The following is a 14326-nucleotide window of genomic DNA, read 5'->3' on the forward strand; positions in this document are numbered from 1 at the left end:
GCATTCTTATCTATTGAGCCATCCATCCACCCCCCAGAAAATATAATTTAAAAACTAAAATAAATTGTCTGCCTACAGCCAAGTCAGCAGAAGTGTCTGGGAAGTGGTTCTCTCGGAGGCCAGAAAGCTACTATTCTTTGATTAAACCCCCAAGCCCACTACAGTTTCAAACCAGAGCCTGAGCAAAAGGTAGGTTTGAGGGGCTGCTAACCAGGGAGAGGCTGGTAGCAAGGCAGGTGGTTGCTGGCTGCTGGCTTGAGCCTCTGTATTTTGCTGGAAGCTTCTTGCACGCTGAACTGTGGGCTGTACTGACTGGGTCCTTGGAGAGATTTAGGGTCACTCTTATTTATGAGAGCAATCATTTTCAGGGGCCCAGTTAACAATCTCTGTAGACAGTGAGAGTGTTTTGTTGATGCAGAGTTGGAGGATGAAGGGGAGTTGAGTAGAAACAATCCTAATACACGTCTACTGATTCATACATACACTCTCGCTCTCACACACACACACACACACACACACTCATGTGAGTCACAATCTTCTCAGGAAATTCTGTGTTAATGCTAACAGGGAGCAGCTGGTCACAGCCAGATTTGGAGTTTGATTTAGATAAGGGTCTTTCATCCACTCCAACTTGTGAGGTGTGTGTGTGTGTGTGTGTGTGTGTGTGTGTGTGTGTGTGTGTGTCTGTGTTGCTCCTGGGTTTTCTTCTTCTTCGGCAGTGGCTGCCTCCCATGATGTGCTAATGCTGTTCCATAGGCTCTCCAGGCTTGGTTGGGCCCCTGGCCTGATTTTCACATCTGGCCCCAACCCACCTGTCCTTTGTGCCTGTTTCCCAAATGCTTAAGTGTGCAGAAGAAAGAGGTTCTCCTACAGAGGGCAGGGGGACAATCCTAGGCCACAAGCAGCAACAGCTGGAACTCATCTTGTGAGAGCCTGGGGCGAGCAAGAAGGAGTGGAAAGTTCTCTGTCAACCCTCAGCAGTCTGCCCCACGCCCTTTTACAGGACTATTTGCTTCTTGGGAAAGTAACTTGATACTAGTCCATCCAGCCCAAGGTGGGGAGTTGAAATTCTAGCAGAGGCCCATGGGGAAACAGGAACAAAAATTAAACAGCTAGAGATGCTATCCTGCTTGCTGCTGTGGCCCCTAGCGTGCAAGCCACAGCTGGAATGCAGCACACACCCTGCCACAGCTGGGATCTATAGAGTGACCTCATGTTAACCCATTGCTTCCACAAGCTGGGATTTCCTGAACACAAACCACTCTTTCTTCCCCTTCCCCTTTCCTCCCTAAGTCTATAGGGAAAAGATTGGTGTGGACACAGAGGCCAGTTTGGTTAGCAGCCTTCCCAGAACTCAGAAAGGCAAGCAGATGCTGCATGTGCTTCTTGTTCCTGGCAGGTACGCCAAGGCCTCAGTGTTCCAGTCCAGCACAGTCCCGTGGCCTCCATCTGGCCTCTGGAAAAGAAACCCGAACAGCACTGACCCTCACCGGTCCTCTCTGAAAGCATGAAGTAAACAAGGCAGCCTTGGCCTGCAGGGATGGAGCTGTCCACCCCCAAGGGGGTGCACTGGCTGATGTGTGTGTGTGTGTGTGTGTGTGTGTGTGTGTGTGTGTGTTTGTATTGCTTCTGCAAGGACAAAGCAGAGGGACCTGAGTCTGTGTGCACAGGTTGGGGTGGGCCTCATGTGGCGTGGCCTCGGAGGCAAACCTTAATTAGAGTTTTATGACTCTTGTCCCCTCATAGGAGAATGGGTCACCCCCAAACTGGCTGCTGGGAAGCAAACCTAAGGGAAAGTTTTGCAGTTAAGGACCAACAAGTGAAGGTCCTTGTTGCCAATCCTATTGACCCTAGCTGGATCCTTGGAACCCACATTATGGAAGGAGAGAACTAACTCCCACCAGTTGTCCTCTGAAGCCCAGATGTGCCGTGGCAAGTAGGTACATATGTACAATGTGTAGCTGTAATAAAAACGTTTAAGTTGCAAGTCAAATATTCACCTTAACCAACAAATCCATTCCTCCTTGTGCTCACAGGGTCACAGAGAGTTAAGTGACTACACACGCAGGAATGCCCCTGACTCGGGGTGAGACACATGGATTACAAACTTCGGTAGCTGCTGTGGCCTGCATGGGCTCTTCCAATGTCAGTCCCTGAAAGGCCTCTTGTGGGTGCATGCGTGCACAGCTGGATTAAGTAAGCAATGCCAGTATTTCTTGATGAGCTGCACATGTTCAGAGCAGAGCCCAGCCCTGTATTGCTTGCCCTGGTGCCTGTTTGTTCTGCTCCACATATACATCATATGCATACACACACACACACACACACACACACACACACATATAAACTACCCTGTAGCTCTCTTCAGATACACCAGAAGAGGGCATCAGATCCCATTACAGAGGGTTGTGAGCCACCATGTGGCTGCTGGGAATTGAACTCAGGACCTCTGGAAGAGCAGCCAGTGCTGTTTGCCGCTGAGCCACCTCTTCTGTTCTGCTTCTTTGAGCAGAGCCTATCTCAGTCTATATACCACTGGTCTTCCCATCTCCGTCTCTTGAGCATTGCTAACCTATGCTACCACCCCAGGTTTCCTGCCTCGTCCTTTATCCCTGCAACTCTTCTTCGGTGGAGCTTGGATGCTTGTTTTCCATAGGTCTGCAGTGTTGGGATCATCAGAATAGTGCTGTGACCACCCCTTCCATAGTGGGGGCTGGGGTGGAGCTGCCACGGCTGGAGAGAAGACAGCAAAGATCCTTACCTGTCACACAGGAATTGGGGATAAAATGCTGGGGGCCAGGGTGAAAAGGAAGGTTCGCAGTGAGAAGAAGCAGAGCAGGGACCTCAGGGAAGATGGGGACATGCTCCCTGGACCAGAGGGTGGAGGCCTCGAGGGACACTCCCAATGCTGTGACCATGGGTCCCAGGACATAACCCCAGGCAGACTGCATTCTAAACATGGTACCTTCGTGCTGAACCAGGTCTTCTTTCCCAGGAAGCGATGCTTTCACAGTCTGAGACCTCGTCCAGGCCACTTCCCTCCAGGGGTCAAGAGTCTTAAGATGTTGGTGGGTTGAGAGATGGGTGTGAGGAGCCTGTCACCATATCAAATTTACCTTGAGGTTCAGCAGATAAATGACAAGAGACCAGAGACTGGAAGACAGAAACAAAGAGTGGACAGCAGGTGCTCACTTAACTCTGACTTTCACTTGCACAATAACAGCCTGGATTTACAGAGAGGCCTGGAATGGCCTACATGAAAGGCAAGAGGCAGGTAGGGAGAAGGCAGTCCAGCTGGGCTTCTAAATGCCATGGAGGATTCTAGACCCCAGGCAGCTTCAGGCCCCAGAGAAGTTGAAGGGTAGACTCCATCCCTATGGAGCCGGAGACAACAGAGGAGCCAGAGGCCGGAGGCCAGCTACCCTAACACCAGCATGCTTCAGATTAGATACCAAGGCTGCATTCTCTGTGTCGGGCACAGAGTAGGCTGCAGGAAGCCTCAGACCTGAGCCCTCAGGCTGCTCCAAGAGCTCCACTCATTCCTACAGAAGAGAAGGAGAGCATTCTGAACTCCTGACTCTTCCCTGGTGCTGCTCGGCCACAGACCATTTTAGGACTGGTAAGTAAGGAATGATGCGTTTATATGCTGTTTTAGTCAGAAAGGATGCGTCCAGTTGTAAGCCTTGGCTTATGCTGTGGTGGGCAGGAGGTAGGATGTGGAGAGCACAGAAGCCATCTTGCACTCAACACTGTGGGGCTGACAAACTCATAGCTGGGTTGGTTGAGAGTGTAGGTAGGCAGTCGGGGTCTGGCGGGGGTCGGGGAGAGTGGGCAGGGCTTGGAAGATGGCTGGGGGCTGGCTGTCACACGTGGTGGTCCCTCACTGGTACCCAGCTGCCCTGGCTGAAGAGGGAGAGGCTCTGCCTGTGTTTCCCATATCTACCAAGGAAGGTGCAACCCCAGTTTTTCCTAGGGACAATGTCGCTGGGAGTCACACGATTTGGATTTGCCCTGCAGAAGCCTGGTGGACCAAATCCTGCATGCGGTACAGGACATCACCCTGAGCTGGACCGATGAGGGCTGCTTTTCCAAGTGGTATAGGAATGGGCAGGTGCCCTCCTGCATGCCGACTGTCAGAGCATATTTGAGTCCCAAGGCTCCTGGGAGCTTTGTCACTAGATCTCAGGGCAGGAGACGCCCCAGGCTGCCTGCTGGGGCCAGATAACACAGGCTCCCTGACACAGTCAGGTTTAATTGTCTCTAGCTGTCACCAACCCCGGGCTAGCAGCCTCTGAAAGACTCTGCACCCCCCCCCCAACCCCCATCCCCACCTCCCTGCTAAGAATCTCAGCCCTGCCCTTCCTAACGCTTTTCAGTGTGGCAAATGCCTCTGTTTCACCCTACTTATTCGATATTCGATTTCACCCTGAACTGCCCAGCCTGATAGAAAAATGGTGGGAGCTTCCCAAGGCTCGACACTCTCAACCTTGGCAGGCTTTGGCGCATCTTGGATGCACTTGCTTCTTCTGGTTGCTCTCGGTGGGCATCGCCAGCACGTTCCATCAGCTGTTAACAGGTGGTTCTTGGGGTTGGGTAAGCGGGGGCTCCAGCCAAAGGACGTTCTGATCAACTTGGTCCAGGGAGTTGAGGCCTGGCTCTCTGAACCCTGGTTCTTTCTCCAGCTGGTGGGCTGGCTCCCTGGCTGAGACTGAAGCCCCCTCTGCTGGTAGCATGCCTCCACTGCATCCTTAAGAGGCCCCAGTGGGGTACCGCTCAGTACCTGCACTAGAGAAGGTTGGAAATTCAACAACAGATAACTTACTACCTCAGCCTTTCCCACTCTGACCTTTTTTCTTTTTGAGTCAGATTGTTCCTAGGTTCCCAGACTGGCCTGCTTCTTTAGCTCCAGGATTGTAGGCCTGGCATGCCTACATGGAATTTAGACTTAGAAGTCTGTGTTTGGGAAAAGGGGGAGTGTGGGAGGGGGGTTGTTACACGGCTCAGAAACCCATTAGCAGGGCACAACTCAGCTCAGCTCCTTCTGCCCAGTTTCTGAGTTAGCGTCTTTCATCGTTATCTTTCTGAGATCTGGCAGGGGTTTAGAGTTTAGAACAGTGGCTCAGTGCTTCTTGGGGGAAACAGAAACAACCCAGCAAAGCTATTTGCCATGACTGACTACAAGGTCTGTCCATTGAACTCTTGGTATGCAGAAAGTGATAGATCTCACAGCCCCGGGAGGAGACAGCACTTTCTTTCTAAATCTGTACAATCTTATTCCTTACAAGAGGCTACCTGCTTCTGTGTGACTTGCTTGCTTATAGCCCACCAGAGCTACCAAGCTGGAGCGGGGTGGGGGTGGGGGGGGTGGGGGGGTGGGGGTGGGGAGTGGGGTCACCCTCCTACACACAGGTGCAGCAGGAATTCTCACAGGTGGGGGTGGGGCAGGAATGTGACAGAGTCACTACCCCTGTGACTTGTATATTACAGTCTGTGGTTGACTCCAGAGCCAGGTTCCCTGGGGTGTGGGAGTGTGAAAGCTCTGAGCCATTCTCCATGGCTGGGTGAGAATAAGGCTCTGTGTGGTGACTGGCCATCTTGCCATCTTGGGTAGGGGGATCATCTAAGTCAAGGATCAACTTAGAGCTTAGCCTAGGCTCCCTTCATGTGGGGATCTGCAGTAACCCCTCCCTTTTTAAATTTAATTTAATTTTACTTTTTTTTTTTTTTTTTTTTTTTTTAGTATAGAATAGAATTTATTCAAGGCCTGGGGAGGGGAACTGAGAGAGTAGTAGAGACAGAGAAAGGCAGAGAGAGAGAGAGAGAGAGAGAGAGAGAGAGAGAGAGAGAGAGAGAGAGAGAGAGAAGAGGAGTAGAGGCCAGTTGTGAACATGTGGAGAGGGGGAGGGGAATGGGGAGAGAGGGGGAGTGGGAGAAGATGACGGATCGAGAGCATTTTGTCCCTGACATAACTCCTTTGAGGCCCTACCCAGTGTGCTGGCCTTTCAAAAGCCAGGTGTCAGAAGTGCAGCTGGTGGGGGCCAGGAGAGGGCCCTCCTTCCTGTCAGGGGACCCTGCCATTTCCAGTGGATGCTGGGAATTGAACCAGTGCTCTTCAGTGCTAAGCCTTCTCCCCAGTTCTTCTGTGCCTCAAACTCATCTTCTCACCTGTAAGAAGGGCTGTGGAACTTCTAGGTGGGTTGGAAGGTGGGGACTGTGGTTAGAAACTTGTAGATAGAAGCTCGTCTGGGCTGCTACACTGCCCATCCTCCTACCCTCTCTGTGCTCCCTGTTGGTGCTCCCACTCACCTAATAGAAGAGGAGGGAATGTCTTTGTATCTTTGATCCTCTGAAAAGCTCTGTTGTGGTGGCCTGAAGGCCACAGCTGTTTCCTCCCAGAGGAGAATCTGGGCTTCAGTCAGTGACTCATGAGTCCTGGGTGGCCCAGCACATAGTTGAGTTGCTGGCCCACTTACCTTGAGACAATGTCTGCAGCAGGTTTGAGGATGTTGAGACACTGTGGGAAGAGATGCAGCTCCACCTCTGCCTCTCCATCTTATAAGATGTGTGGTTCTGGGCCTTCAGGTGGGACTCAGACATTGCTGCAGACTGTGCATGAATCAACAAGTGGGGTTGAAGGTTGTGTGGTCTGAAACCCTCAGCACCAGAATCTAGTTCTGGGAAAGCTGTAGAAGGTGAGGTTGCTGGTGTGTGGTTTACCTTCATGCCAATGTGCACCCAAACCGCTGGGCAGCGGAGTCAGAGCCAGGGCCTGGGTCTCTCTTTCTAGAGGGGTGAGGCTATGGGAGAGGGTGTTCCTAGTGGAGCCACTTTTGCCATAGGGCCATGTCCCTAATGGAGAAGGTCACTTAACTCCAAGGAGAAGTTGCCAAGGATCCACAGGGGACCAGGCTCAGCTGTATTCTACATCCTGATCCATGTCACCATTATCTGTGTCTGGGCACACACACATACCTGTGTCATAGCTTACGTTGGAGGTCATGGACACCCAGGGTAGGGAGGATCCAGTTTTTCCTACATTTCTTGGCCCTACAGCTGGCCACTCTTGGCCTGGCTTGGCATTGGTGAACAAAGTCACTCACAGCCCTTCACCACATCCCGGTGTGGGATAAATATTAAATCCTGCCTGAGAGGAGCTCTTACCTTGTTTTTCAAACCTGTCTCTCACAATCATTCTGGACCTGGGGCAGAGAATTCTTACCCATGGGGCAGCAGAAGCTTTTTCTCTGAGTGAACAGGGACAGCCAACAGACTTCTTCTGATAGCACAAGCCTGGCAGGAAAACCAGGCTGCAACAAGTAGGGAGAGTCCTGTGCGTTCCTGGAATAAAGCAACCCCATCAATTCACTTCCTGCCCATGAATGATGACTAGTTCATCAAATCCACAGGAAATAATGGCTTTGCCTGGGGACAGCCACTCTCTGCTAAAGTGCTGAGCCACAGCCGCTCTGGCTGTATTATTATAAACAGCATCTAATTTATGGCATAAAGAAGCAGATGCCTCTGTGAGTAACATGTCACCATGATCGAGAAGGAGCCATACAATAGGTGTTTGTGGAATGTCTAGCTGCAAACGTTAATTACCATCCCCCGAACGAGGTGTTGCTTCTGGGCCCAAGTTTGGAATTAGTTGTTCAAATATGATGATTAGATTCTGGATTTTGTCTTAGCTAACTAAGTCAGGGATTTTATTCCTGCACAAACATCATGACCAAGAAACATGTTGGGGAGGAATAGGGGTTTATTCAGCTTACACTTCCACATTGCTGTTCATCACCAAAGGAAGTCAGGACTGGAATTCAAGCAGGTCAGGAAGCAGATGCTGATGCAGAGGCCATGGAGGGATGTCACTTACTGGCTTGCTTTCCCTAACTTGCTCAGCCTGCTTTCTTATAGAAACAGGGTTTACCAACCCAGAGATGGCACCACCCACAATGGGCTGGGCCCTACCCCTTGATCACTAGTTGAGAAAATGTCTCACAGCTGGATCTCATGGAGGCATTTCCTTAAAGGAGGCTCCTTTCTCTGTGATAGCTCCGGCTTGTGTCAAGTTGACACAGAACCAGCCAGTACACTAAGTGCTACAAATCCTGTGACGCTTTACAGATGGAAGAAACAACTGGATGCGTGGGAGCTTGGGGATGAATTTCAAATGAGGTACTTTCCCTGTCTCCCTAGAGGTGCACAAATCCCAGGTGTTTTCCTGCATCCACAGCTAAGGCTGTCTATTCTTGGTGAGAGACTCTGTCACTTTGAAATACCACAGATCCACCACATTGCTCTCCCCTGCAGGTCTTTCGCTGGTATCCCTTCTGTCCAGCTTGGGAAGGGACACAGAGCAGTGACTCTGGGACCTCAGAGAGAGAAGCTGTGGTAAGTTTGGGGACTATTGAAAGCATAATACCACAGTATAGAGCTGAAGGTACCAGAAACTGTGTATGTGCCTGTGACACTGGCTTTGGTAGCCTGCATACAAAGCAGGGCTCCACTAGGTTGTCATCCACAGCTTTCATTGAGTTTGCAAACCTGCTTCCATTTTAAGTTGTTGAGGTTTGGCCTGACTGTGTATTGTAATCCTGCCCCCAACGCCTGGAGTCTGCACATAGACCCAAGTGACCTTGCCCCAAGTTATTTCTGATTGGTAAATAAAGATGCTGACAACCAATATCTGAGCATAAGAGACATAGGTGGGGTTTAGGATTCCCAGGCTTGGGAGCAGCAAAGACCCAACAGTGAAGAGACAAAGGTGAAGGAAGGAGAGGCCACCATGGGTTAGGTTAACCATGAAAATGTGGCCCTGAGGGCTGCCCAATTGGAGTTACGAACAGAGCAACCCAGATGAAACATAGTAATAGCTTGGGGTTATCGATAGGAAAATAGATTCTAATAGCATAGAGGATAGACATCTGCCCAACTCCTGTGCTGATTAAAGCTATTACAAATATAAGGTTGTGTGTGTCTTTTATTAGGGAACTAAACGGTCAAAGGTGGGGTGGAAACCCTGGATTGGGATTTAAAATGTCTACATCATTTAGTTTTTACTGAAACCTGTTCCCTTGTCTCTTTGGTCATTTCAGAAATGCTGTCTTTGAGTTTCTGTTGGCTTCTCAGAAGGGCAAATGGCCTTCACTCTACAGCAGCTGCCAAATGGAAGGGCCAAGCTGGATCTGGTAGCACAAGCTTGTGATCTCAGACACTTATGAATCTGAGGCAGGAGGATTGCTGGACGATGTGCTGGATGCTTTCTGTAGAGATCTGAGATCGGCAGAGCTCTGGCCTGGCCCAGCCCAGACATGGTCTCTCCATGTGTATACCTGCCCATGCCAGCCATGCTTTGCCCATGTATATACCATTTATGCCAGCCACTGTCTCCTCTGTGTGTGCCACGCCATACAGCAGGCTAGATGCTACCTCAGAATAACATAACTGTCACTACTATTGTTTTGTTTTGTTCCCTGTCTCTTGAACAGCCATGCCCCACCTTCCTGGTGCTGGTTCCCCAGTTCTTTAGGATCCTGGCGATAGTTTCTGGGTTCTGCAATGCATGTGTCTTCCTCTCATAAATCCTCACTGGGGGTGAGACTGGCATTAGATAGAGCCAGAGAGATCTTGTTGCATGACATTTGGTTGAATCTGAAGTGTATGTGTTTTGAATGCTCAATCCTCTGTAGCTATATTTGGGGACTCTACCACATTTTGGATGTGGGCTCTGAATGGGTTACTAGGAGTGGTCTTTGAAGGGAATAACACCCCATCTCACCCTGTATCATCACCTCTTGTCTCCGGTTCTGCTCTGGTGTACCCAGCTCCCTGTCTACCACTATGATGTCAACAACCTGCAACTGTGACCCTTTCCACCCAGTCTCTGCCATGATGGATGAGATTTGCTGAACCTGTAAGTCAAGAGAAACCTCTCCTCCCCTTTCTGCTTCTGTCATTGTGATACGAAAAGTAGCTGACACGGACTTGATCTCCTAACAGTAAAAGTACTTGGGTTCTTTGAACCTCCGGAGGAGTGTTTGGAGGTTATGATCCTATGATAAATAACCACCTCTCCTGTCCCCCCAATGCCACTCATGAAGCATGAAAAAGATCCAAAACATAACAAAATGGGGCTGACCCCCATGGTTCCCCTTCCAGTTCATAGCATCTTCAGGTGCTCCTCGAATGTGCAGGATGGCTTTCCTGTGTACTCTTTTTGCCTCATGATACTCCAGCCTTGGACAGTTTATACCACTGGGTATTTCCAACCTGTGGTCTTTACTAAGCCTGTGCTGTGAAAAGTCTCAAAATATCAAAAGAGGAATCAGGGCCACAGTATTTTAACTCACCCGTTCATTCATGAAACCAACATTTGCTCTGCAAGTTCTGCTAATTGGGCGATGTGTTGGCTTCGAGGGGAGAATAGGAGCAAGAAATCGATCAAGCCACCTCATTCATAATGCATCATTGCAAAGTGGGACGCTCAGTCCTGAGAAGAGAAGGAATAGGTTAAAGGTTGTTATAAAGGAACAGTCTACACTGAGCTATCAGACAAGGCTTTTAGGGAAATGACTCTGGAGGTCACAAGCTGAGCGCCGCGGATCCTGGCTAGATAAAGGCATTCACCGCGGCTGATCAGCAGCAGCAAAGCCCATTTGGGAGAATCCAGAGTGAGCAGGACTGAAAGAAGCCATCGTGACGAAGCAGAGAACAAGGCCATCTTGACAGGGGACTTGGAGGCTGTTTGGAGAATTGGTGTTTATTTTAAGAGCAGTAAGAAGCCCTTGAAGAATTATTCAGTCCCTGCTTAAGTGAACTCAACAGTGAGTTTTGAGGTAGAGACCCAGAAGCAGATCTATGAGGCTGGCAGAGAGAAGTGGGGTGAAACACACATTAACTTTCAGACATGGTGGGTTTGAGGTTGGAATCATCTGGCTGGGGCAGGGTTGCAGGAGGACAAATTGCAACATCAGGCTGGTAAGTCTTTGAGAATGTCTGCACTGTCATGGTTTCCTTTTTCTCATGGCTCTCCAAGATGCTAGGGAGGTCTCCTAGTATGACAAGCGGTAGGGGAGACAGAGTCACCCTGGAGTGAATAGAGCAAGAAGCAGGAAAAGGCCCCATTTAAATACACTTTCAAGGCTGGGGATGCAGCTGAGTTGGAAGCATGCGTCCCTGGAGTGTGAGGAGACCTGAGTGCAGTACAGCACAGTGTAAAGCCGAACACGGGGGCAAATGCCTGTAAACCCCGCACTCTGGAAAAAGGCAGGAGAATCAGAGGCATAACATTATCTTAACCTACAGAGAGACTGAGGCTAGCCTTGGCTACATGAGAGCCCAGTCTCAAAAAGAAACAGTTCAAAGAAGATGTATTCAAAACTGTAGTATCAGCATGCTCTTTAGAAACCCCAAGATGTTAATGTAGCATGTGGGTAGCCTAGGGTTGTTTAAATAAACTGGTAATATTGATGAACCAGGGATTTAGTTCTTAAATGGAATAAATAGGTTCACTTGGGCCCAAAGTTCAAGGTTAGCCTGGGCAACACAGTGGAACCTTCTCTTAAAAATAAACAGATCAACAAGGCTTCAGGAAGGAGATGCTTAGAGGCACCTGACTCATTAAGTCTCCCTGCAATACCTAACACCTGGCTGTGGGGGTTTACTTTATTGTGATCCCTCTTGTGTTATTTGGGTGGTGGGAATAGAACTCCTGCTCGTGCTGGTCAGTATTCTCTCCTTCTGAGCCTCAAGCACCTCTGCCCTCAAATCCCTCCTGAGGTCTCTATGCTGCCTGCCCTCAACAGCACCCACCTCAGTGTCTGTAGTTGAAGAGACTCATTAGGGAGAGGGACACAAATGATCTTATTGGAACAACTCTGTCCCCTTTATACAAATCCACAATTGCTTCTTCCACTCTCTCAGATACCATGGCCTCCACCCTCAGCTCTCCACCCGCACCCTAGTCCCTCCAGGGAACTGTTTTCAGAGTCTCTGGTTGCAACGTGAGCTTTTCTAAACACTAGCTGCTGAAGCCACCACTCACGAAGGCAGAAGCTGACCAGAGGCCCAGCAGCTTCTCAGTTCCTTTGGGCCCCCACTGCCTTTCTCAGACTTTGTAGGCAGCTTGACAGATGTTTGTGCATCTTGGGAAATAATGTGAACGTGGCACTTTGGGATCTCCCTTTAAAACCTTGTGTTTCAGAGGCACGTTTCCATGTTTGGGCACAGGCAGCATGCCTGCCTATTCCAAAGGCTCTGCAGTGGTCTGGCATGGGAACAGCTCTGGATTTGCTTACTCATTACAGGAGCGCAGTGTTTGGGTGGCATCCAGCACCTGGGTATCATAAATATCACCACTGCCTCCTCTCAGTGGCTTTCACATTCATCAGCAGCTGCTTTGCTGCCAGATGCTTCCAGGAGACAGTCTCTCCACCCAAGGGGAGGGACAGGGTGCATCAGGGATTTTGTTTCCTTCTCATTTCCCACTTGGGTGCTATGCTCAGTAAAGAGCTTTATAAAGAAAACAGCCAGACACTGGTAGGGGAAGCTCCTCTGAGGCAGGCACTGGGTCAGCACCCTGTCACCTCCCTGGTTTACTAAGCCCTGTGCCAGAGGAGCCACAGTGACTCTCTTAGAGGTCAGCATACTCCTCAGGGGAAGCCCTTTGCAGGATGGCAGGCCAGGAGGCTGTTCAGACTTCTCTGTTTTAATTCCAGGTAGACCAGCCCCCAGCAGCCCGCAACTTTCCCGAACCCAGTGTGTCTGGGACAAGCTGTCTGCTGTACTCCACTCCCATGACTCTATGTCCTCATGCAGGCTTTGGTGTCCCAGATGGAATTTTCAAAATAGGAGGCTGGGTTATCCTCTGACTCATCCCCAAGAAAGAGAAAGGGGAGGCAGGAAGGATGTAGGATTCTGTTCAGGCAGGCTTCTTCACTTCAAGTATTTCAGTGGAAGGGAACTGCAGATGGGACCCCACTAAAGAAGCTTTGAGGCCCAGCATCAAATGTCTCTGTGGTGACAAGAGCTGGCAATGTGACAGCCGGAAAGAAGAAAGGACAGAGCTGAGAGCTGGCTGGGCAGGTCGGCCTGGGACCAGGCAGCTGCAGCTCCTGAATGGCTCCTCTGTCGTCACCTGCTCTGTCCCAGAGTAGAAGAGCACACAACCTCCGTGCTCTCACTTCCCCACCCAGCCGGATCCTAAACCTCCAGTTCCCACACTGGTGGAGAACTGACCCTGCAAAGGACACTGGAAGATGCCAGAGCTGACCAAGTGTTTCCTGTGGCACCTGCTTTGACCACCTGGCTTCAGATTGATGCAAACCACTGTTCCCATTTTGTAGATGAGGCTGCTGAGGTCACAAGGAGCCAAAGCAGCTCAGTGATAGTAGCTAAAGGCTGAGTGTCTCATAAGCTACCTGCTGGCCTTTCTCAGACACATAACCTAGAAGACCTCTGCAAGACAACCACCCATTATCAACTAACTTGTAATACAGCGTCATTTTTCCTTCTGGGAAAGCAGTGTGCTCTCATTTTACACAAGAGTAACAGGGCCATAGAAGGAATAAATATGAAGGAAAACGAAGACATCTGTTATCTCCCCCTGGAAAGAACAGAATCAACACGTTGGTTTATTAAGGTAATCTTCTTACGTACATACTTTTTACATAATTATGGCCATTTGCATAACATTTTGTAGCCTACTTTTCTCACTAAACACTGCACACATTGCCTCTAGTCATTAAGAGAGCTTTACAAATGTATGATTACATATAATCACATATATTTTGTTGATATCATACCTAACTTAGAAAAATTTATCTCTGGGCTAGAGAGATGACTCAGTAAAGTGCCAATGACACAGGCATCAGAACCATGAATCTGTAGTACCCACGCAAAAGCTGGGCTCAGTAGCACATACCAACAAACCAGCAATGGAGAAGCCAGAGACAGAAGGGTGACTGGACCTCATTGGCCAACCAGACTAATAAAATCAACAGCCTCCAGGTTCAGTGAAAGAACCAACTTCTGTTGTGAATTTTCCTGATGCTGTTTGAATTCTGATGTTAATTCTGCTTTCTCAAGAGGGCTTGCCCAGACAAGCAGTCAATCATGTACTTAGGTGATCACATGTGAACCTTCTCCCCATTTTATATGATCAATAAAGGCTAGATCCTGTGATTGGGCAGTGGAGGGGAAAGGTGGGGCAAAAGATCTTTGAGAGTGAGAGGCAGAAAGAGAGAGGAAGAGAAGGGAAGGGAAGGAGAGGACTGAGAAGAGGAGGAAGTGAAGATGGAGCAGAATCACATGGTCAGGAGAAACTGCA

Source organism: Micromys minutus, assembly GCF_963924665.1.
Source record: "Micromys minutus genome assembly, chromosome: 5".
Lineage (NCBI taxonomy): Eukaryota > Metazoa > Chordata > Mammalia > Rodentia > Muridae > Micromys > Micromys minutus.